The sequence below is a fragment of the Dipodomys merriami genome, unplaced genomic scaffold (genome assembly GCF_024711535.1).
Source record: "Dipodomys merriami isolate MVZ:Mamm:240054 unplaced genomic scaffold, mDipMer1.0.p SCAF_9, whole genome shotgun sequence".
NCBI lineage: Eukaryota > Metazoa > Chordata > Mammalia > Rodentia > Heteromyidae > Dipodomys > Dipodomys merriami.
In genome coordinates, this window is record NW_027206512.1 from 39,717,536 (window position 1) to 39,742,670 (window position 25,135).

Genomic DNA, 25,135 nt, shown 5'->3' on the forward strand with positions numbered 1-25,135 from the left:
CTCAGCCTCCCTACCTCTTAAATTGATGCGTGCTACTATAGCAGGCAATGTTACTTTTCCTGTTAAAAATATTCACTGCTATCTGCTCAAGCACAATAAACTTCATTCATAACCATATTGATAGAGATAGCTATAAGGAGATTTTTACCTTAGGGGAGATAGATGGACTTTAACTCCAAATACTGCCTGGGCAGTGGGGAATTTATGGCCAAGGAAGAGGTGGGATTTAATTGTGGAATATTACTGAGAATAATTAATTTGTGTCTGATTCTAGTTACACTGACCTACAAGAATTATAGATGAAGATATACTAGGCTGAACTGTCTCCTAGTGAATAGTGAAAAATACATGCTTTATCGAGACCAAAGTTCTTTGTTTAGCCTTCCTATGCTTGTAGCATACTTTGGATTTTATGAGAAGTTTAAACATTGTTGAATGATCTAATGAATAATTATATCAATACCAGTTTGGAGATAATGGTTTATTGTTTAATTTCTTATTTTATCTTTGCATTAAGGAGGGAGAGAAAAACAGTAAAGTAATCCTTTCGTTTCCTGTCCTGCAACAGAGCTCAGCTTTGTATCTACATTCAAATGAACGAACCTATTTTTTCCTTCACTTATTTTCACTTTGGCTGGATTTATATTTCAGCATGACATTGTGCTATCTTTCTGATTTGTAGCTCTTTTGAAAAAAAATCTATTGATTTGATTAAGTCTTCCAGCATAGATAATTCTTTTGATAACCTACATACATTGTAAATCTTTCTGTATGTTTGTCATTGTTTTCCAGATTTGCTATTGTTATTTAGAAAACTGTGATGTATCTTCTTTTGTAGTATTATTCTTTTTCATATATTCATTTTATAGATCTTAAAGTCTTTTAGCTAATGAAACTATACTTTAGACTGACAAATGCTGTATGACTTAACTATCTTTGTAGACAATTATTCATCTATTGTTCCTCAATGCATGAAATAGGACGTCAGGGTGACAAGTAACTCCACTTCATTCAGATTCTCTGCCAACCACTCAATTTATTATTCTTCACATTTATTTATATCAATTATAAACTTGAGGATAGTACAATTTATTAGAGAGAAAGATGGAAGGAGAGACAGATGGAGATAGATATAATTAAATAAGCACATACCTTTGGGATCTGGCCGTAAATTATTTTTGTACAGAATATAGCATATTAGAAATCTTAGGAATTCATCTAGTCTTTCTTGCTTTTAAAAGTCCCTTCCTAACTAATCAGTAAAGTATTCTTCTCTTTACCTTTCATGTTTCCTCTCATTTATTTCCTATAAAAATTTTACTCTCAGTATTCTTCTTTCTCTTCTGGGTAATTCTCTAAGTTACATGAAGATGTTTACATATTTCAATTGAAAAGATTATAATTTTTATTCCAAATGGGTCAAAAATAGTTTAAAAAGTTCTATTTTATACTTTAGTCGGATATTTTGAAGGAAAGAAAAACATTGAGATTGTAGTGAAATAGATTTGGAGAAGAAAAGCAATTCATTATGCAAAATATACCTATATTGAATATGCATTTGGGGCATCCTTCTTTGTGAAAAAGTTCCATTTGTGAATCCATAAACACTTGTGTTCTTTTAAAAGTTTACCCTTCCGGGTTGTTTATTTTTCAGGAAGACAGCTCTGTGTTCTGTATTTAGTCATGATTTATTTATAGTACTTTGTAATCCATTCAATATGAGTTTCTGGAGTTTTTTCAGGACGGGTCTATTCTGTATTTTATTGTTCTTGTAAAATTTTCAGAGACTAAAACATGGCCTGTCAGGGGAAATCATTACAAACATTCTCTCCTTCATTGGTCTTTGGCAAGGTTTTCTGCCTTTTAGCAGCTAGCACACACTATTATTTTTCTTGAAAAAAATAAAAAACACACTATAAGGTAACCACAACCCCTAGAACTGATACTTTATCTCTGGATTCTGATGTTGTCAGTAGAAAATGCCATGGGGAATCATTTTAAATTATTTATCAGAAATTTATGTGAAATAAGTGACGCTGTATTTTCTATTAACTTTTTTATTATTCTTAAATGCCAGCACAAAACAAGATCTTGAAAAATAAAACAGGGAGCTGTTGAAAACATTTAACCTGTGGGCCTGATAAGAATAATCACTTACTGTAGAGAATTTTCTAGTCGTTGATCACATGCTGTGTAAAATAAATATGCAGTTGTAACCATCATTGTTCTTAAAGAAATTCATTTCTCAGGAAGACATGGTTTCACTTACATTTTAATATCTTTAATTTTTTATATCTGAATTATTTTCATTGTTAAAAACTGGAGTGAACTAGTGCACCAAACAAAACAACTTCCACTGGAATAACTAATGCAAACACTAGGCATTTAAAAACAACAAAGTAAGATTTCACCACAGCTTTATTATTAGATCTCATTGCATTCTTTCTTTTTTTCTTCATAATCTTTGAATCCCATAGACATAGAGTTGGATAATTATTCTTTTATCTCTGGGACTTTCAAACATTTAAATTATGATTTAAACACTTGTTTCATTAAATATTAAATGAAGATAATGGTGTTACCCTTGGGATTATTGAAGGGATGAATTGAGATGCTATCTACACATATACACATACTATAAATATTGTGTTTACCACACAAAAAGTGCCACAATAAAGGGTAGTAATATTGATCTTATTATTAGATTTGCCTACTAACAAATAACTTCTTAGTTTAAAAAATTATAACTATTTAAAATAATAAAAATATAGAGTATCCCTATTTTCCTATTAATAGTTGTGAACAAGTAAATTTACTATATAACAAATAAGACATAATTCGATTTATTAATAGGTCATATGTAGCTATGACTTAAAACTATCCTAAAATGGAACTACATTGACAACCTATTCTTTTCCACATATATCAGACTTCACTTCTTTTGTAGTTTTTGAATATATTTTCAAATAGTTAACTCAGTATAATTTTTCCTTTTACCACTTCCTGTATACAGGCTAGAATAATCATTTTACTAGAAATAAACCTGTACCCGTTCTATCACCTAAAAATAAGTATTTGGGGAACTCCTGGAAAATATTTTTCATTTTTCTTTAGTAAATCCCCATCTCATTCCTTGGGGACAAGTAAGTGGTATTGTGAAAATGAAGATCCTTGCAATGAAGTTTCCTTTTACCATCTACTTCATTATAAATCAGCCTTTGCAGGATTAAAACAATCAATATTTCTGCCATTTTTGGCTGAAAACACTACTGACTGCTAAATTCTGCAAGGGAAGCAACCGGACCCTCAGCTTTGAATGTCTCATACAATCACAAATTGGCATAGTTACTATGGAATTTAAAGCTCACACATACAAAAGTTCTTGGCTGGGAATGTGGCTTAATGGTAGAGTGCTTGCCTAGCATGCATGAAGCCCTGATTTTGATTCCTCAGAACACCAACAAAAAAGTCCAGAAGGGGTGCTGTGGCTGAAGTGGTAGAATGTTATCATTGATCTAAAGAAGCTTAGGGACAGTGTCAAGGCCCTGAGTTTAAGCCCCAGGACTGGCAATAAAAATCTTTATTTTGAAACAGCATATTGTGAGAATAATGAAAGTCAAATAAGTCCAACACCCTCTATGTTAGATTTATATATAATGTTTTCAAATATTTTCTTCTTAATAATACTGTATGCTAAAATATTTATTTTGCATATTTGTAGGACAATTAATCTATGTAGCTGATTAGGAAAGGATATCCCAGCCAGAAATATATAATATTTAAAATGAATATAATAGATTAAAATAATCTCCTTATTATTCATTCAGTATTTTTAGCTATGACAATGTAACATAGTAGCAATGCAAATGTTGTATTTGGTAATCTAAGATAAAGTAATGTATCTCCAGAAACTGGGTATGATCATGGTATGCAAGAAATAATACTGACAATTAGTATGCAAAATGCAAGGTAAATGGCTATAATGTGTGTGTGTGTGTGTGTGTGTTTGTGTGTGTGTGTGTGTGTGTGTGTGTGTGTGTGTGTGTGTGTGTGTGTGTGTGTGCTGATCCTGGGGCTTGAATTTAGAGCATAAGTGGTGTCCCTGAGCTTTTGTGCTCGAGGTTAGTATTCTACCATTTGAACCACAGTTCCACTTTCAGTTTTTTAATGATTTTATTTTATTGTATATATTTTTATTGTAAAAATATTGTACATGGGTTACAGTTACATGAGTAAGGTAATGAGTACTTTTCCTATTGAGCACCATTACCTCCTCCTTTATTTTTCCCCTACCATCCCTTCCCTCTCTACCTCCCCAACTCCTCCCTCCCCATTTAAATTGTAAAGTTCGTTTTCAACATAGTGTCTTGTACATCTCATTGTTACCATGGGTCAACCTGTATCCTTATTTCAGCATTTTGTTATTTCCCTTCCCCTCCACAAATTAGAAAAATGTATATACAAGATGCAGGATACCGGAATCAAATACAGTGAAAACAGGGGTAGTGTAAACTTGTTCAACCACTTTTGGTGGTTTTTTTTTTTTAATTGTGAAAATACTGTACAGAAGGGTTACAATTACATGGGCAAGATAATGAGTACATTTCTTATCGAGCATTGTTGCCTCATCCTTTGTTTCCCCTTCCCATCCCTTCTTATCTCCCACCCTCTGACCCTCACCCCCTCCACCAAGGTTGTAACGTTCGTTTTTCGACATAACGACTTCTACATCTCATTGTTGCAATGGGTCCACCTGTACCCCTGTTTTTGCCCTTCCCCTCCACAAATTATACCAACATCAAATACAGTGAAAACAGAGGTTATACCGTGGGGGAGGGACATACAAAGCAACAAAGAAATCATAAGTATGTTAGAAATAATCACATGAAAGAAAACACATTTTAATATTTATCTTGGGGTTCATTTAACCTCTTTTGGTAGTTTTAATTGGAGATAAGAACTTCACGAAATGTCTTGCCTGGGTTGGCTTCAAACCACAATCCTCAGATCTCAGCTTACCTGATTAGCTAAAATTACACGTGTGAGCCACCGATGCCCAGCAATATTTTGTTTTAATAATCATTTGTAAGTGTATGGGTGAGGAGTTGGCAATATGTGAGTATATTTAATAATGTGGGTTCAATAGTAGAACATAAAATGGAAGAAACCATGTAGTTCAAATAAGAGTGTTGATGAGGCTGAGCACTGGTAACTCATGTCTGTAATCCTAGCTACTTAGGAAGCTGAGATCTGAGCATGGTGGTTCAAAGCCATCCTGGGCAGGAAAGTCTGTGAGACTCCTATCTCCAATTAACCTCCAGAAAACTGGAAGTGGTGCTGTGGCTCAAGTGGTAGAGCATTCACCTTGAGCTGAAGAGTTCAGGGACAGTACCCAGGCCCAGAGTTGGAGCCCCCAGACTGACAAAATAAAAGTATTGTTAAGAAATCCTAGTTAAAAATTTTGTGCTAGTTTTTCTACCAAGTAGTTTAGGAGGGAGCTCGGGGGGTAAATTTCTCATGTGTGGCCAGCCATATCTACATAGCTATATATATGTATACATATATGTCTATATGTATCTGTATCTACATATCTGTATATATGTATACATATAGACGTATATATGCTATTATACATAATCACATGACTGGTGTCAGTTTTGTCAAACAAACAAAGCAAATTAACCCCTTCAAAAACAAATCTGCAGTTATATGAGAAATACTTCCATGAATTGTTATTTTTTTGTCATGGAAGATTTTCCTAATTTTGCCATTTTGATTTATTTTTAATTATTTATTTTATTTTGAATTAATGAAAATTTCATTTATGTTTGAGTTTAATCAGTAATCTTGGACAGTTCAGGTCTCCTTCTAAAATCAAATGTCTCTCCAATAGAGCTGTTTTTTTTTTATTAAATGGAAAATGGCCAACCCCAGAACTAGCTACTGGTTGGACTTGTTAGTATTGTAATCTCATTTCTAGCTTTTCTCAAATCAAAGAATAAGCAAATAAATGCATGCATTCCAACCCATATCATGCATATTTATATATCTTTAAATATTTCCTATGGTGGTAGTTTGTTTTAGATGTGTTTCCATGAACTGTGATTCTTCACCACTTTACTCATGCCAGCCTCTGCCCCTTGCTTTCCTGTAACTTTCTATTCTAGCAGTGAGAAACTTGGTTCTCTCCATTTCACATGCATTTAATACTATTTAATTTCCATATATATAACAGCATTAAAATGATTTATCACACCTCTACACTGTAATCAACTTAACAAATAGATTAAACAGGCTGTTTCATATGCCTTGCCCATATCTGAAGTTACTTAGTTCTGCTGATTTCCACTACTACTGCACTATTAAAGTTATTGCATACTTTTTAAAATATTAAATTATTTTGTTACATTATTTATTTTGCCCAGGTATTTATATATTCAAGTTCACTGTTTGTAACTTTAAGTTCCATGGTTTTTGCAAAATGTGATGCAATGTGCATCGACTATTGTAGTAACACAAGAAATACTCTTACTTCTTAAAAACATGTCTGTGGTTTTGTGTAACTTTATCCTTCTTCATTGCGATTGAATCTTTAAAGCCAATTCTGGCAAGATCTCAGAGAGACAAACAAGAGAATAAAAGAAAGCTTTTATTTTCTTATGGAATCAATGAAAAGCATTACATTCTTGGTAGAAATATAGACCATAAAGGCTAAAGTAATGAGATCTCAAACACCAATGAGATACATGTTACTGGAGATTTGGAGAAAGACAATAATTGTCAAAATGGCAAAAAAAATATCGAAATGAAAAACTGTAAAACCAACGTTGGCTGAAATATTAGTGTTTTGTGAAAGGTAGAACTTGTGAATAATGAATCTGGATGTTTTGCTAAGAATAATTCTAAGCAACACTTCTAAGAGTAGTTTGGTTCAAACTGATGGCTTCTGTTAACATGCAAGATGAATAAAGGATGGGAAAATTGAATTATTAATCAGAAAGGAACTAGAATTGAAGGACTGGGGATTTTTCAACCTACCATGATGTAGAAATCAAGAAAGTATGTTTATTAGAGAACATTAAGAATGTGGCCAGTCATTTAAAAAAAGAAATTACCATATAGATAGGCCCTGTCAGCCATTTCAACCAAAGCCAACTTATATTCTTCAGGACAAGGAAATAATAAATCGGAAGATAATTCCAAAATTATTGAGTATGTTGGTGCCATCGCAAGCCCAGAGTGAAATATTAGATGTGAAAGTTATTTCCCCTGGAGTTTAGCCAGGCCAGGATGCCTTCAGGGATTTAGTTTACACAGGAACAGGGAGCCACCAAAGCAAGGGAATTGGTGCAGTTAAAAGTGCCTTGTTTTAAACATTTCTATCTACCTGTAGATTAGGAGTCTAAGCTATTATTCCTTACATTTTTGTTTTGTGCCTGTGGAACTCAGGTTCTCATTCTCTCACTCAACATTGTCCACTCACTTCTGGTGCTCTACCACTAGAGGAATCCTTCAGTCTGATGCTTTTGCTAATTAGCTGGAAAAGTCTTCAGAACATTTTTGCCTAGGAAGAAGGCCTGATACCCTGATCCTTAGATCCTAGCATCCTGAGTAGTACAGGAAAGAGCCATGCAGGGCTCGACTTCAAGCATATTTGAAGAAGAAATATATATAAATATATATATATATATATATATATATATAGTTTTGTTGAAAGGGGTGACATTGATGAAGATATATTGTATTCATAAACTGCTTTATTAAATGCAACTCCCTTGTACAACTACTTAAAGATAATTAAAAAATAACAAACAACACCCTCTATGTTAATTAAATAAAGCATATCACAAAACAATTTACAAAACTCTATCCTGCATAAAATTTTAAACAGTTTACACAGATCCCCGCCTAAGGCTTGTCAAACAAGCTGCCAAGAAGAATTTTCATTACTAGCAATTTCCACGTCATTTCTTCTTGATTTCTTCTATTACTTAGCTGAAACCACTTTGATTGACACTTTAAGTGATATTCAAATTATTTAATCCAATGGTCAATTCTCGGTCTCAATCTTATTTAAGATAAAATCAGAATCTCCTTCAATTTTTGGGAATTTGCAACATTTCATTTCTTGGTTATCGGAGATGTTGACATTGTCATTATTTAATTGGAAACAATTTCCTAGTATTCTTTGCTTGTTCATTGCTTTGTCATTGTCTGTCAAGTTTCTTTAAGTATCACCTATATGCTAACAAATGTCTAAAGTATTTTCCTACCCCTACTAACCCCCCAAACTAGATAGATATAACTAATTACATAATCAAAATCTCCACATAGATATTCAACATATCATCAAAAATGCAATTCTAAATGGCATATTTTAAAAGAACAATTCTAAGACAAAAAGACTTGTTTGATATATAACAACATATGTGGAGTTGCGAATAAAAAGTAATGCTCAATGGTAATTACACTATATTTGTGTATACATGTTATTAACATATGTATTAGAAAGTACATCTTGAAACTGGGAATGTGATGTGTTTGGACATAATGTTATCAGTCTTAATTCCAAAATCTTAAAATATTGTATGCACAGAAATAAATGTCCATGCCTGTCCCAGCATAGTGAATTCTCATGACAATTCTAAAATTTACTCTCTATCCTGATTAATTGTTTCAATTTGATGCTTTTCTGAAAGTTTGAAAATATTTATGATTCATATCTTAACTATGGTAAATAAGGCTGCAATAAACATAGTTGTGCTGGTAGCTTTAGTGTGGTCTTGTTTGTAAATATTTGGATAAATGCCCAAAAGTGGGATTGGTGGGTCATAGGGGAGCTCTATGTGGAGTCTTTTGAGGAACCTCCATACTACTTTCCAAAGTGGTTGAACAAGTTTACACTCCCACCAACAATGCAGTAAGGTTCCCTTCTGTCCACATCCCCTCCAGCATCTGTTGTTATTAGAGTTCTTGATTATAGCCATTCTAACTGGGGTGAGGTGGTATCTCAATGTTGGATTTTTTTTTTTTGGTCCAATTGTGGGGCCTGAACTCTAGGCCTGAGCACTGTCCCTCAGCTCTTCAGCTCAAGGCTAGTGCTCTACCACTTGAGCCACAGCACCACTTCCGGTTTTTTTCTTTTTGCTTATATGGTGCTGAGGAATCGAACCCAGGGACTCAGGCATGCAAGGCAAGTGCTCTACCACTGAGCCAACTTCCCAGCCCTCAATGTTGTTTTGATTTGCATTTCTTTTATGGCTAGAGAGGCTGAGCATTTCTTCATGTGTCTGTTGGCCATCCTTCTTTCCTCTTCAGAGAAGTTTCTCTTCAAGTCTTTAGCCCACTTATTTATTGGGCAGTTGTTCCTTTGAGGATTTGTTGTTGGGGGATTTAATTTTTTTAATTCCAGGTATATTTTAGATATGAGACCCTTGTCCATTTTATGGCTAGTGAAGATCTTCTCCCAATCCGTGGGTTTTCAAAATTGCAACTTATTTATAGAAAACACTTCTAATCATACAGCTGATGATAAGTTTGCGTTGGGAGTGAGCATATATAGCCTCAAAACTTTGCAAGTTGGAGCTGGATACCCTGATAGAAACTCAGAAAAATCACAACTGCTCAGATGTGAACAACTATTGTGCCAACTGCACAGGTGTGGGTGCACTTCCCTGGAGGGTCCATGAAAATAGCAGGTGACATTACCAGAGATATTCAAATTGCAAACCAAGAAATTTGTTGGGCTGAACCTACTATAGTAGAGGAGACTGCTTTGTGAAGCCAATGTCAGGAATTGTGTTGCTTTTTGAAGATCTAGAACAGCAAATCCAATTTTGAAGAATGAATATTAGATCTGTATGTTTGGTGAGATTCATTATAGAACTTTAATTTTTAAATCCATAATGATAAAGCTTAATTGGATGCCAGCGGCTGAGACTCATAATTAGATTTTTATTTAAAAGATGATGAAAGAATAAAAGAATGTCACTTAAAATTTTATTCACTTTTTTTTTTTATGTCTGGGACATACAATAGGTTGTCGGGAAAGGAAAAGGAAGACTACAAACACAAAGAGCAAGTAACTCTATGAGGTGGTAGACAGATTCTTATGAATTCTTGTAATCCTCATGGCTCTCAGAGTGACCCTTCAGAAGCATGAAGTGATTGAAAAGGTCAAAGTGAGCAGGCAGCCTCACATGCTTGATCTTCACATCTCTCCACATGGGAAGTCCACATCCCTCCTGCTGTCAGCAGGTGAATGGGAGTGGGAAGAGCCAGTTAATGCTTCTTTCTCTTTGAGAAGGAAAGACAACAGAACCTCATGATTAATGGCAATTGTCACGCTAGAGATTACTTTAGTGCTATGACTCAAAATGCTGGTCATTTAATCACAAACAAGTTAACAACCACTTGGAAAACCACCTTGCTGCATTTCGGTAACAGAAATAGGATAATAGGGATGTGCCTTGACTGCCTAATCTTATCTGAAAAAAATGAATGAAGCAAAAACTATATTTTATACAATCATTGTGAATGGCATTTACTTTGTATTTTCTGAAGAAATCCTTTTTTGCTCCTTGGAATTTAATATGAAGACCATATCTAAGACTCCTTCTGTTGATATCCGCTTATAAATAAATACACAAATTCTGGAATTTAAACAAAAATAATTTGTTATTTAGAATTTATTGGATTTCCAGAAAACTAGAAATCTCATTTACAAAGAACTTATTAAAGACCTGTTTTGAATCTCATTGGAGTAGCTTTATAGCAACTTCTATTTTATATTTAACAAAATTTATTACCTTTAAGTAGTTGCACAAAAGGGTTACTATTCAACAAATAAGTTTATAAATATAATTCAGCTCTGTCTTATGTATTCACTAGAAAACTGGAAATGGCACTGTGGCTAAAGTGGTAAAGTGCTCACCGTGAGCTGAAGAGTGCAGGGACAGTGTCCAAGCCCAGAGTTCAAGCCTCACCATCGACAAAAAAAAAAACAAAAAACAAAAAAAAAACTTTCTTATGAACACATTCACTAATTTAATAAGACCTACTAATTGTTGCCAACGAATTCAATTAAATGTGAATACATAAGATAGAGATTTTAGAAGAAAAAGCATTTTCAGATGCTAAATATGATATTTTTTTTCTTTCTCTGTATTTCCCTTTTTCCTTCTCTAGGCTTATTGGGAGTAAGTTTTTCTTGGGAAAAATCTAACAATACTGCATTCAAGTATCTTTGTATATAAAATAGGTTTAATTTATAATCCTTTGTAGCTCAAGTAATTCTTACTTGAGGAGGGGAAGTAGAAGTAGAGGTGGGATAGAGAGGCAATAATGACATTAGTAGTAAATATTGTGTGCCTTGTCTTACTGTCTCACCCAGCTATTAGCAGGCCTTCAAATTTGGCAGCCATGGTGTTGCTACCACGTCACATAGCACTCACTGACTTTTCTTCTTTGAAGAAAAAGCTGATGGTTGCTCAAGAAGTTCATTCCCCACCTGTGCTGCACAGCTTGTATAGCAGGCTTCTGTGCTGCCTGCATAATATTCCAAGAATTGCAATCTAAAAGGCTTCCAGCCATACTAGGTCTGCTCTCTGCCAAGTAATGCATACCAGGATACTTCAGCATGAAATACTTTAAAAACTTAAAATAAGGTTTTTCTTTTACAATTGTCAGTTTTTAATCTCATAGTTATTATTAATAAATGTAGTAATTATGATTATCGCATTTTCTATCATTTAGTTTGGCAGCAAAACCTGGTTAGATATGAGCTAATTTAAGTGCCTTGTTGATCTTGTATTTGTGAATGTTCAAGGAAATACTGTTGTGTTTGATTTTCACAGGCAACCTGTATAGATTCTGCTGAAAGATGAAACATGAAAATGAAGCCTTATCGAAAGTTATCAAATCAGCTATTTTTATTTCACACTTACATGAGAGTGACAGAGATAAAGACAGAGAGTCAGAGAGAGATAGAGAGAAAGAAACCAGACTCAAGCCTGTAATCCTAGCTACTTAGGAGGCTGAGATCTGAGAATAGTGGTTCAAAGCCAGCTGAGCAGGAAAGATCATGAAACTCTTTTCTCCACTAAAACTACCAGAAAAGCTAGAAATGAATTGGCGCTGTAGCCCAAATGGTAGCCTGACAGAGGGGAATGGTTGGAATAGGGGAGACAGAGACAGGAGACAGAGAGCACTATCTCTTTGATTTTCAAACTTTTAGAAAAGTTTAATTTTATTGTCCAGGTGTTGTACAGAGGGGTTACAGTTCCATACATTAGGTAATGAGTTTCTTGTCGAACATTGTGACCCCTTCCCTCATTTTTATCCCACCTTCCCTTCCCCCACTCCACTCCAACTTATAAAATTCATTTCCAATATACTGTCTTGGAGTATCGCTGTTGCATTGGTTCACCCTTTGTCCTTTGTCTCACCATTTTGTTGTTCCCCTTCCCGCACCAGTTCAGATAAATGAATATACAAGTCACAGGTACCAAAATCAAATGCAGTGACAACAGAGGATAAACCAAAGACAAATACTAAAGAAATAACTTCACACAGTACATTAAAAATAACAACAACAAAGGAAAACCTCTTGTTTCTATGCCTTAGAGTTTATATTCCTAAGCATCATGTTATATGGTCATATGTACATAGCTATTGAGCTATTGTGATCCTTTTCTAGGATTGTCTTAGACATATACTAATTATTACAAATGAGGAAAAGCATGGTGTCTATGTTTCTTTGGGTCTGGCTTACTTCACTTAATATCATTTTTTTCCATGTCTTTCTATTTCCTAACAAATGGGGCCAGGTCATTCCTTCTGATGGATGCTTAGAATTCCATTATCTATATATCTATATATCTATCTGTCTGTCTGTCTGTGTCTGTCTGTCTGTCTGTCTGTCTGTATCTATCTATCTATCTATCTATCTATCTATCTATCTATCTATCTATCTATCTATCTATCTATCTACCTATCTATCTATCTATCTTACATTTTCTTGATCCATTCATCTACTGAGGGGCATCTAGGTTGGTACCATGTCTTAGCTGTGGTAAATAATACTGCAAGGACGGTTGTGCTGGTAGCTTTAGTATAACCTTGTCTGTAGTCATTTGAGTAAATGCTCAGAAGTGGGATTGCTGGGTCATAGTGGAGCTCTATGTATTTTGAGAAACTTCCATACGACTTTCCAGAGAGGTTGAAAAAATATGCATTCTCACCAACAGTGCAATAGTTCCCTTTTGTTTACATCCCAGCCAGCATCTGTTTTCATTAAATTTCTTGAAAATGGCCATTTTAACTGGGGTGAAGTGGAATCTTGATGTGGTTTGGATTTGCATTTCTTTTGTGGCCAGAGATGTTGAACATTTCTTCCTGTGTCTATTGGCCCTTCTTATTTCCTCTACAGAGACATCTCTCTTTAAATCTTTAGCCCAAAATAAATAGGATGGAAGAAAGGCAGCCTCTTCAACAAATGGTGCTGGCAGAATTGGTTAAACACCTGTAGAAAACTAAAGTTAGAACTTTATATATCACCTTGCACCAGAATCAATTTCAAGTGTATCAAAGATCTTGAGGTAAAAGCAGACACCCTGAAAACATTACAGGAAGGAAAAGGAGAAAAACTAGGGCTCCTTGGCACAGGTCGAAACTTTCTTAAGACCCAGAAGTGCAACAAATCAAAGAAAGATTGGACAAACTGCAGAGCTTCTGCATGGCAAAGAATGTAGCTAGCAAGATAAATAGCCCACAGATTGGGAGATCTTCACTAGGCATATAAAGACAAGGGCCTTATACCTAAAATATACTTAGAGCACAAAAAGTTAAATACCCCAAAATCATAACCTCATAGAATTTTTTCATTTCCCTCATGGTAATGAATTTAGTCAATGAAATTAAAATAATAACTAATTAACTTTAATGTATAAAATAGTGTATGTTGACTTAATATTTCATAAAGGTCAAGCAATTCTGTAAGTGTCAAATGTATTGTAATTATTTTAAGCCTTAAGCACCCCTATGAGTTATGAGTTTTATTTCATTTAATAATAACCCTTCTTTATGTGTGAGAAATAGGAAACAGAGACGCTAGGAGAGTATTTTTTCTTCTGTTATTTTCTTTTTTAAAATTTTATTTTATTGTAAAGATTCTGTACAGAGGGGTTACAATTACATGGGTAAGGTAATGAATACATTTCTTGTCTAGCATTATTACCTTTTCTTTTGCTTTTTCCCCTACCTCCCTCATCCCCTGCCCCTGCCCTTTACTAAAGTTGTAAAGTTAATTTCCAACATAGTGTCTTGTGAGTTTCATTGTTGCAATGGGTCATCCTTTGTCCTTGTTTCAGCATTTTGTTATTCTCCTTCCCATCCCCAAATTAGATAAATGTATATACAAGATGCAGGGTACCAAAATACAGTGACATCAGGGGATATACCATAGGAGGATCAAGTAAATGTGATATAGAATTCTATGTTTCCATCAGAAAGAATGACACTGCCCCATTTATTAGGAAATGGAAAGACTAGGGAAGTTTAAACAGAGTAACCCAGGACACATGGTGTAGAGAAGAAAGAATTCTTCTATAAACTGCTATATTTTCTGAAATGTGGTCCTGGCCTGGAGAATTTAGCAATGACAATGTACTATAGAAGTTTAATTTCTATCTATATATGAAATAGAATGTGAACATGAAAGTACAAAGAGTTCAGATTTTAGCTGTCAATAAGTAATAATGCTGATGAATCATTATAATTATTTACAAAAATAAATCCTTTATGTTATCTTTAAAAATGTATATATCACATAGGTACAATACTTATATGCACCTGACCAAATAAAATAATATTTATCGATATGAACTCCAAAAAGAAATGGACTCTTTACCTGACTTTAAAAATTGTATATATCTTAAAAAGTATTAATCAAAGTACAGATGTTGAACATTCCTTATTGTGTAAAGCTAAAATAAATAGATCCTTGTAAGTGTAAACAATCCATACCCATTTACAGCTTCTCATTTTTGGTGTAATGAGATATTTTTCTAATATGCTACTGAAATTCAATTTTCAGGATTGCAATTTTCCTTCTAGGGTTCTTTAGCCCTATTCACCTCACAGTAACCATTCACTTGGAGAGCTTAATCAAAGACACAGTGAGGATCTCTGAATAATATAAGTCAAAGAAGACTAAATCTGTAAGGATAGAGTCATTATCTTTCCTTTTATATAGTACAGTATTTTTAGAAAATAATCCATTATATTACTATTCCTATGGCAGTATATTCCTAGTAAAACATCAAAAGCAATTGTATGTTTCATTGCAAACACCTTTGCCAACTAATAAACCCTGAGTCACTGAGTGATGCTTTGGAATGAATGATACTGAAGAATCTAGCTGAAGACACTTTCCTAACCAAAAGAGTGTGAGATTTTTCTTCAAGAACTATAAACTTTGTCACCACTTCTTTCCTTCCCTCCAGTAATAGGAGGCCTTAACTTTCTTCAGACTGGAGTAGCCTGTACATTATTGCAGATAAGCAATTTTAGAATAAAATGATTCACTTGCTAAATTAGTAGCAGAAATAAATAGGAATGATTAGTGAGCCAGAGGCTCAACTCCTCTTTTCAAAATATTATACCTCTAATTTTCTGCTGAACAATTCAAAAATATTAACTGCAAAAGTTTGACTTAAGAAAACCAGAGATCATTATAAATCATCCAAATTCAGATTCCGTTCATTAATTATGTATATATATATATATATGTATATATATATATATATATTTGTATGTATTGCTGATTTTTGTGTATTGCTGAAGGAGTGTATAAGCTCTAGAAGATTTGGAAGTTGAGTTCAGATTCCTTTAGATATTACATCGTGTCATCTGAAAATAGGGATAATTTGACTTCTACTTTCCCTCCAAGGATCTGTTTTTCCTTCAATTATTGGAATTCCAATGCTGTATTGAATAGGTGTACAAAGAATGAACATCATATTCTTTTTCCTGATTTTATAGAAAATTATTTTAATTTTTCATCAGTTAGTTTGGTGTTGGCTGTAAATTTGTCATGTATGGTTTTCATTTTGTTACATTAAATTTCTTTTATCCCTAGCTTCTTCAGAATTTCATCATAAAGAAAATTAAATTTTTGTCAGAGGCTTTTCCTACATTATTTGAGATTATATAGTTATAATTCCTGTCCATGATCTTATTTATGTGTTTAATGTAATAACATGTATTGATCTACTTGTGTATTGCTTAAGGAGTGTTGTGTTGTATCAAATTTGCATATTTGTAGTATGATTAATTTGATCATGGAACACAATCTTTGTGACTATTTGTTGAATTACATTGTCAAATATTTTATTGATTTTATATTTATATAATTATTATATGTTCTTATTTATAGTTTTATTTTGTTCTTTTTGTTTTCCTGTTTCATAGAATGTGTTAGGTAGTGAACTTTCATTTTCAATTTCATTGAAGAGTTTGAGGAGTATTGGTGTGAATTCTGCTTTGAAGGCCTTGTAGAATTCAGCTGTGAAATCTTTCATTTCTTTAAATATAAATTTTGAAAATACACACATTTTTATGTGCTGAAGAAATGAAATATATTGCTTACATTCAATAAAATTCTTGGAGGAGTGGCCTAATTTTACCGATTGAAATTTTCTGACAGAATGACCTGCTAATTCACACATATGAAGGCTTCATGTAAACTATAAATGGTTCCAATGCTATACGCAAATAAGATTTTGAAGAAAAATCATATTTTGTTGGGGGTCCGGTTGTGGGGCCTGAACTCTGGGCCTGGGCGCTGTCCCTCAGCTCTTCACCTCAAGGCTAGTGCTCTACCACTTGAGCCACAGTGCCACTTCCGGCTTTTTTCTTTTTATGTGGTGCTGAGAAATCAAACCCAGGGCCTCAAGAATGCAAGGCAAGTGCTCTACCACTGAGCCACCTTCCCAGCCGAGAAATCATTTTTTTTTAACTTTTACTATTTGATTGTCTATTGCCTCTCTTACACTTGCATATTTAAAAATTAACTTATTTCTAAATCCTATAATCACTTGTTTTGTATAGAAACACTAGCACTGCAACTGCTCCCATGGTCACAAATTTAGGGACAACAGATTATCTACCTCAGATTTCTGAATAAGCTTTACATGGTAGAATGTCTTCAGAAAAACTCAGAAATAAAAAGCTGTATTAAATGTTTATTTCATCTATACCCAAACCTATACATATGATCACAAAGATTAAGAATAATCAAAGGAAAACAACATACCAAATAATCTAAACAATATGCCTGAATCATCTCATTTTGGTTATATTTTGTGTTCTACTTTCAGAATTTTCTTTTTTTGTTGTTGTTGTGTTTTTTGTTTTTCCCAACTTTCTTTTCTGATAAAAACATTGATATACATACAATAAATTTCATTCAAAAGAGGCAAGCATGACTGAAGATATATTTAAAAGGATAAAAATTTACCAAGCAAAAAGGGAAAGTAGTAATACATTTAAAAAGAATCAATACTAAAATAATCTGGCTATGAATTTGGAAATTGTGTTCACCATAAAACATTGTATAGAAGTATATAGTAACTGATCTTATTCTTTTTGTGTAAAATATTTTGAAATTATAGTGGTTATTAACTATGTTTCACAATAAAAATGGAATCACTGAAACATTCAGAGTACTTTTTTGTATCAAGGATATAAAATGTAAAACAGGTTATTAATCCAATCTTTTGCAAAATTATAATAAGCATTTGATGAAAATACATTGCACTTAAATTGAATTATCTCTACTTTCATTTTTCATAGTTGATTCAAAATAATTTTAACCATCCACTCTACTTTATTCCAAGGTACCAAATTTAATAATAATTCTGCAATTAGGAAATGTATGAGTTTATTGAAAAATAATTATCAAATGCATGTAGGGCTGGTAGTAAAAAAATATGAAGAAAAATACAGTTTTAATAATAAAAGCTTTTAACCATAACTTTTTATTTTATTTTTTACATGTAACTAACCAAGACATAAACTATTTTCCCAATTTCTGATTTTGTTTAACTAAAAGCATTTTTTTCTCAAGTATCATGCTATGCTATTAAATTTGTATAAAAGCTAAGGTCTTTCTATTTCTTCAATAAGAAAGGAAAGAAGACAGACATATTTGAATCTGTATACGTCATCCTAGCCAGAACACATTCTTTAGTTTGTAATGAAATACATTTTAATTTAAGATATTAAAGGTGATTTGCAACTTTCAGTATCTACAATGCACGTCTATCCTTTTAATGCTTTTGGTGAACATTTTCTAAAATGGATGATATTTTATAATATTATTTTCAAATGCCTTTATTTGATGTGAAAAATGCCACAGACTGTACCATGTCATAACAATGAGCTGTAACCTGGTATGCTGCAAGCACAGTAATCTTCACCCTCTGCTAATTATTCACTTTTTTAAAATTGATTTTTGCTTTCTTGGTTCCCTAGTTTTCTTGTCGCCCTTTTCAATGCCAGTCTCTCATCATGTTGGTTCTCTGTATTCATTCTCATTCTTTTGGTTCAATTCAAAATGTGCTGCTACAAAATGGAGCACAAAAACCACGGAAAGATCAAAATAAGCTCAGATTGTTGAGAAATTTGACAAGTAGGATTTATTTTTGCTTAGAACCATTTTCTTGTCTTTTCTACTTACTTCTTGTTCCTCAGTTATGTTTTAATATTTGAGATGGTTGACAATTTGAATACTTGGAAAGTAATGTCATGCAATTTTAACAATTCCACTTGTACTATCCAATTGTATGGAATGTTCTTTAAAAGATCTTATGATTGAAAAACCTCAAATTGAGAACACAACGAAACTTCTCAGAAAAGCACCAAAGAAAAGTCATCTTACAAATTCATCATAAAATTCAGGCAAAGACATCAAGATGCATTTCTAAATGCCAAAAGTACAGAATGTATTTGCTGATGATAACAACAGTGCAGTCTCCCGGCTGGGAGGTTTCTCTGTTTGCCATGACCAGCAGGTCCCTCTGGCGTCTTCAGCACAGGTGATCTGAAGACGACCCCCTGTGTCTTTGGGGACTCCCTCATAATCACTTTGTTAACAGCTTGCATTTCTACTGCCTCTTCATGAAACTTCTATTTACTATTTCTCTTGCAAGTTCTATTCTAATGAAATCAGGCTTCTTCTGCACAGGTCTTCCATTAATTTTTAATTAAATTTTTACAAGAATAAATATAGAATAAGTATAGAAGTAACCCTTACTAGCATAGTATATCAACTAGCATAGTATATCAAAGTAACCCTTACTAGCATAGTATATCAAAGTAATTGAAATTCTAAAAATTAAAGTTAGATCCTTATTTATTGCCCTGTACCAGAATCAATTCCAAATGGAACAAAGATCTCAAGGTAAGATCAAATACCCTGAAAATATTACAGTAAAGGATAGGGAAACACTAAAGCTCCTTGGCACAGGTTGAAACTTCCTAAATGATGATCCAGAAACAACAAATCAGAGAAAGGCTGGATAAACAGGAGCACATTAGACTGCAAAGCTTCTGCCTGGCAAAGAACATAGCTAGTAAGATAAATAGAAAGTCCACAGATTGGGAGAGGAGCTTTACTTGCTATACAACAAACAAGGGCCTTATATCTAAAATATACTTAGAGCTCAAAAAATTAAACCTCCCCAAAACAAATCCACAAAGAAACAACCACGCCATTAACAAGTGGGCAAAAGACTTAAAGAGAGACTTCTCTGAAGAAGGAATAAGAATGGGCAATAGATACATAAAGAAATGCTCAACCTCTCTGGCCACTAAAGAAATGCAAAATCAAAACAACACTGAGATTCCACCTCACTCCAGTCAGAGTGACCATTATTAAGAAAACTAAGGGACAGATGCTGGTAAGGATATGGCCAAAAGGGAATGCTACTACACTGTTGATGGAAATGTATACTTGTTCAACCACTCTGGAAAGCAGTATAAAGGTTCCTCAAACAACTAAACATAAAGCTCCACTATCACCCAGCAGTCCCTCTCCTGAGCATTTACCCAAAACATCACAAACAAGGCTACACTAAATCTATCAGGACAAACATGTTCATTACAGCGTTAATTACTATAGTGAAGATATGGAATCAATCCAAATGTACACACACACACACACACACACAATGGAGTTCCACACTTCATCAATAAGAATGAAATTGCTCCATTTGTAAGGAAATGTAAACCCTTGGGGGAAAAATCATAGTATGCAAAGCAAGCCAGCCCCCAAGAAAGAGAGGCTGCATGATTTTCCTCATTTGTAATAATTATTATATGTCTAGAATACTTTTTAGCAGAGGATCACAATAGCTCAATAGCTATTGTATAGCTATATAAAATGATGCTTATAGAAATGAGATGTAAGAAATGAAAACAAGGTTTTTTTTGTTTGTTTTTTGGTGTACTGTTTGCAGTTTATTTCTTTTTGCGCCTTTGGTTTATTATCTGTTGTCACTCATTTCTTTTTTTAAAAATGTTGTTTTTATTGTGAAAATACTGTACAGAGGGGTTACAGTTGCATGAGTAAGGTAATGAGTACATTTCTTATCCAGCATTGTTGCCTCCTCCTTTGTTTCCCCTACCATCCCGTCCCTCCCACTTCCTTTCTGTACCTTTTGTCTTGTTGTTTGACTTTTAGTATACTGTTTGCATTTTATTTCTTTTCACCACTTTGGTTTATTCTCTGTTCTCACTCTTTTTTATTTCTGTACCCTTTTTCTTATATATCAATTTATCTGATTTTGTATTGGGAAGGGGAATCTAAGAAACAGAGGGACAGAGGGTGAACCAATGAAACAGTGATAATCACTAGACACTATGTTGAAAATGAAATTTGCAACTTGGGGGGAGGAAGGAGAGTTGCAAGGGGGGGCGGCGGAAGAAAAAGAGGAAAGAGGTAACTGTTCAATCACTGTTCATTACCTTACATCTGTAACTGTTACCCCTCTGTACATCACCTTTGCAATAAAATTTAAAAAATAAAAAGAAATAATTAGAATTATGAATGGCAGACTTGTATATTCTCATCTATTTATTTATTCATTCTTTTTCAGTGTATATAGTATTTTATGCTTTGTTCTATAACCCATATTACTTTAATTTGTGGTGTAGAATTTACAGTCTTGCCGTGAGGAAGTGTATCTTTCAGTGCATATATATGTGGAGATATAAGCACTTAGTCAAAGATTCTAAAATGACTTACCATTCTACCAACAAAACCTGCACCATTTTTCTGAGATAGTTTTGGAAATGGAGTTCTAGGATTGGGTGACATTGTTCTTCTTATGGGATTTCATTGTCTCATATGTGTCTCCCATTCAATACCAAATATATTCATGTTTGGAGCAGAAGTTGAGATAGAAAGGAAAAATGAGAAAGTTATATTTAAAAATGTTTCTAAACCAATCTTGGTGTAACAGAAAATTATCTGTAATCAAATGTAATTGATCTAGAAAAAAGCAACCTCATAAATTTCAGAATGCATTTGTGAAATCCAAGATATATAAAACATATTTTATTACTAGCATGAATGAAGAAATTTATTTATACTATCTGTTACAATTTGTGGAGGCTCTTACTTGCCAAGAGTATATTGTGGTAAAATTATAAAGCAATTTCTTTCATAATATATTATCATGCAGTTACTTATAAAATGTCTACATATTATATAAGGTATTATAATATCATTAGCAAAATAAAGGGAAGAAGAGTATTCGTTGTTAATATTCTATCACTGCAGCAAAATGTGTGAGATAATTAACCTGTAAATAATGAATATTTTAATTGAAAAGGTGGTGTAAAGAAGGGTTACAGTTACATAAGTCAGGTAATGAGCATATTTCTTTTTGAACAACATCACCCCTTCACTCTTTCTCCCAGTTTTTCCTTCCTGTCTCTAACCATAAGTTGTATAGTTCATTTTCAACAGTGTTTAGTGATTATCACTGTTGCATTGGTTCACCCTTTGTCCCACCATTTCTGTGCCCCTCCCTTACCTTTATAAAGATAGATAAAGTAACAGGACAAAAGGAGAAAAGAACCTCTTGTTTCCATTTCTTCAAGGTTTTTTGTTTTGTTTTGTTTGTTTTTTTTGGTGGTCGTGAGGCTTGAACTCTGGACCTGGGCATTGTCTCTCAGTTCTTCAGTTCAAGGCTAGCACTCTACCATTTGAGTCACAGCACCACTTTGGCTTTTTTTCTGCTTATGTGGTGCTCAGGAATGGAACCCAGGGACTCATGCATGCAAGGTAAGCACTCTATCTGGGAAGGTAAGCACCTTCCCAGCCCTTCAAGTTCACTTTGATAAATACTATTTTACATAATCACATGCACATAGTTATTGAGCCTTTTTGATCATCTCCTTGGGTCTTCCTGAATGCCTAGAGACCTTTATTGTCTATCATGATATCCCAGTGTACTTTTGTCTTTTCCCATGCAGTGTGTTTACATGTAAATTTATAGCCAAATTCTAGTTGCCACATATGAGGAAAAACATGCGACTATGTTTCCTTGAGTCTGGCTTACTTCACTTGATATAATTTTTTCCAAGTCTTTCCATTTCCTTACAAATGGAATGGAGCTATGGCTCAGAGTGGTAGAGTCTAGCCTTGAGGGAAAAAGTGCTCAGGACAGCACTCAGTCCTTGAGTTCAAGCCACATGACAGAATAAATGGTTAGATTTTAATCTTATGAGGAATTTAAGCCATGCATAAAGAAGTGACCACATAGCTTTGGGTCTATTGTTAATCAAGAATATTGAGGTGAGATTGTAGTAGAACAATATGCTTATGTAGCTAACCAAAAGTCAGACAGAAAGGAGAGAGAGAGAGAGAGAGAGAGAGAGAGAGAGAGAGAGAGAGAGAGAGAGAGAGAGAGAGAGAGAGAGAGAGAGAGAGAGAGAGAGAGAGAGAGAGAGAGAGAGAGAGAGAGAGAGCAGAAGTTTAGGAATTCTCTTAGAAAGTACATCATCAATGACATAAGGATTTTCACTATGCTCCACCTACTGAAGCTCTTCCATCATTCTCCAAAAGCAACACCATTAATCCCTTAAGAATGGACATTCAACCTCAAAACTATGGTGTTCTGAAGGAGTTATTTAACCTAACAAAATATATTGAAAAGCATATGTTACTTTATCTAATAAATAGTAGGTATGGGTTTTGTTGTTTTTTGTTTGTTTCTTTGTTTTTGTCAGTTGTGGGGCTTGAACTCTGGGCTTGGGCACTGTCCCTGAGCTCTTCAGCTCAAGGTGAGCGCTCTTCCACTTGAGCCACAGAGCCAGTTCCAGTTTTCTAGTGGTTTATTGGAGATAAGAGTCTCATGGACTTTCTTGCCCGGGCTGACTTTGAACCTCAGATCTTGAACCTTGATCCTCAGATCTCAGCCTCCTGTGTAGCTAGGATTACAAGCATGAGCCACTGGTGCCTGGCTTTAGTAGGTATGTTTATAAAGAGAAATCATCACAAACCAAGTCATTCAGTGGAGTTTTGTTCAAGGGGAGATTAATGTTAAAACCACAACATATTGTAATTATTTGGAACTTTGATTGATGGGTATGATAATACTGAAAATAGTTTAGCGTCAATCTATAGATTTGTTTTAAGTACACATCAAACATGTATAATTCTGTTGTAATTAAAATCATTCTTAAAACTTATTTCTCCATAGATTGACTAAATACAGTTAATTAATATATTACTAATATGTTCATGTGAATAATTATATGTTTTTTTGTGTGTTGAATGAGTTTGTACGGTCAGGCTAGTAAGTCAAACTCCTGAATGATTTATAGTTTACCACAATCACAAATAATTTAAAAACATCTTTTTTCTATATTTTAAAAGATTACTATCAGGTGCTTGTAATGATTTGTAGAAAGATTTGCACAGCAGTGGCATGTAAGAAATAGTCAGTAAATGGCATTGTCTTCTTCTTAATAATTTCTAACTACTATTAGAAATAAAGTTATAAAATCTACTATTTTTCAAAGTTTTCTGTTAGATAGATTAGAATAGAATGTTTAATAGAATACATAATATTCTAGAAAGTTGTATAAAATAACAATGGCTGAATATTTACATTAAAATAGTCATCTCCACATTGACAATATTGTGTATTACTTTTAAAGAATAGAACCACTTGATTTTTTGCAAATGTTATCTGATTTGAATTGACTACATAATAAGGAGGATAAAACAGCAAATTATATTCTATATTGATATTTTAATATAAGGAAATGTATTAAAAAGATGAAGCTAGATACTTACAAGAATAGTTGACAGTAGTTGACAAATTTCAAGAAAAGAACATGATTTTAGTTTTATATATTTAAAAAATCTATGTCATGCAAGGCAACATTTTAAACTATTCCTATCTCACTAAATCCATATCAAACCCTTCTCTAAGGGCAGTCTAAATACTCTAAGGTAGTTGAAAGATTAGTCGAAAACTCTGAAAAGAATGCTATATTATATTTCAAAGCTATTTAATGAAAACAGAATTATCAAGAATGGTTTATGCTCTTTAAAACTGAACTAATCTGATTCATATATATATATATATATGAAACATCTGTATGTCCTATTCATCTCCTACTGCTGGAAAAAAAAATTTTTTGTGTATCTTTGACACTTTGTCTCCCAAAACACATTTCTTTTTGTATAATTTTGAATAACTACTCAAATTTTTATTGTACACATATACATTTGGAAATGAATGAGTTGGTAAGAATTCCAAGGAGTGTAGTTGTGGAGGTGGAAAGGAAGGGATGGTATGGGAAAAACAAAGGAGGAGCCAACAATGCTTGATAGGAAATCTACTCATTACCTTGCTCATGTAACTGTAACCCCTCTATACAGTATTTTTACAATAAAAAAGTATTTAAAAAGAATTCCAAGGAGAAATTGACTTGAATGTCATCTTTCACTATTTTTTTCATACTGTGTGCTAGACTAATGATTTCCACATACATACTTTGCTTTGCTAGCATGAAACCACATAGTAATATTGGCATGGATACTGTTCATGCAGCT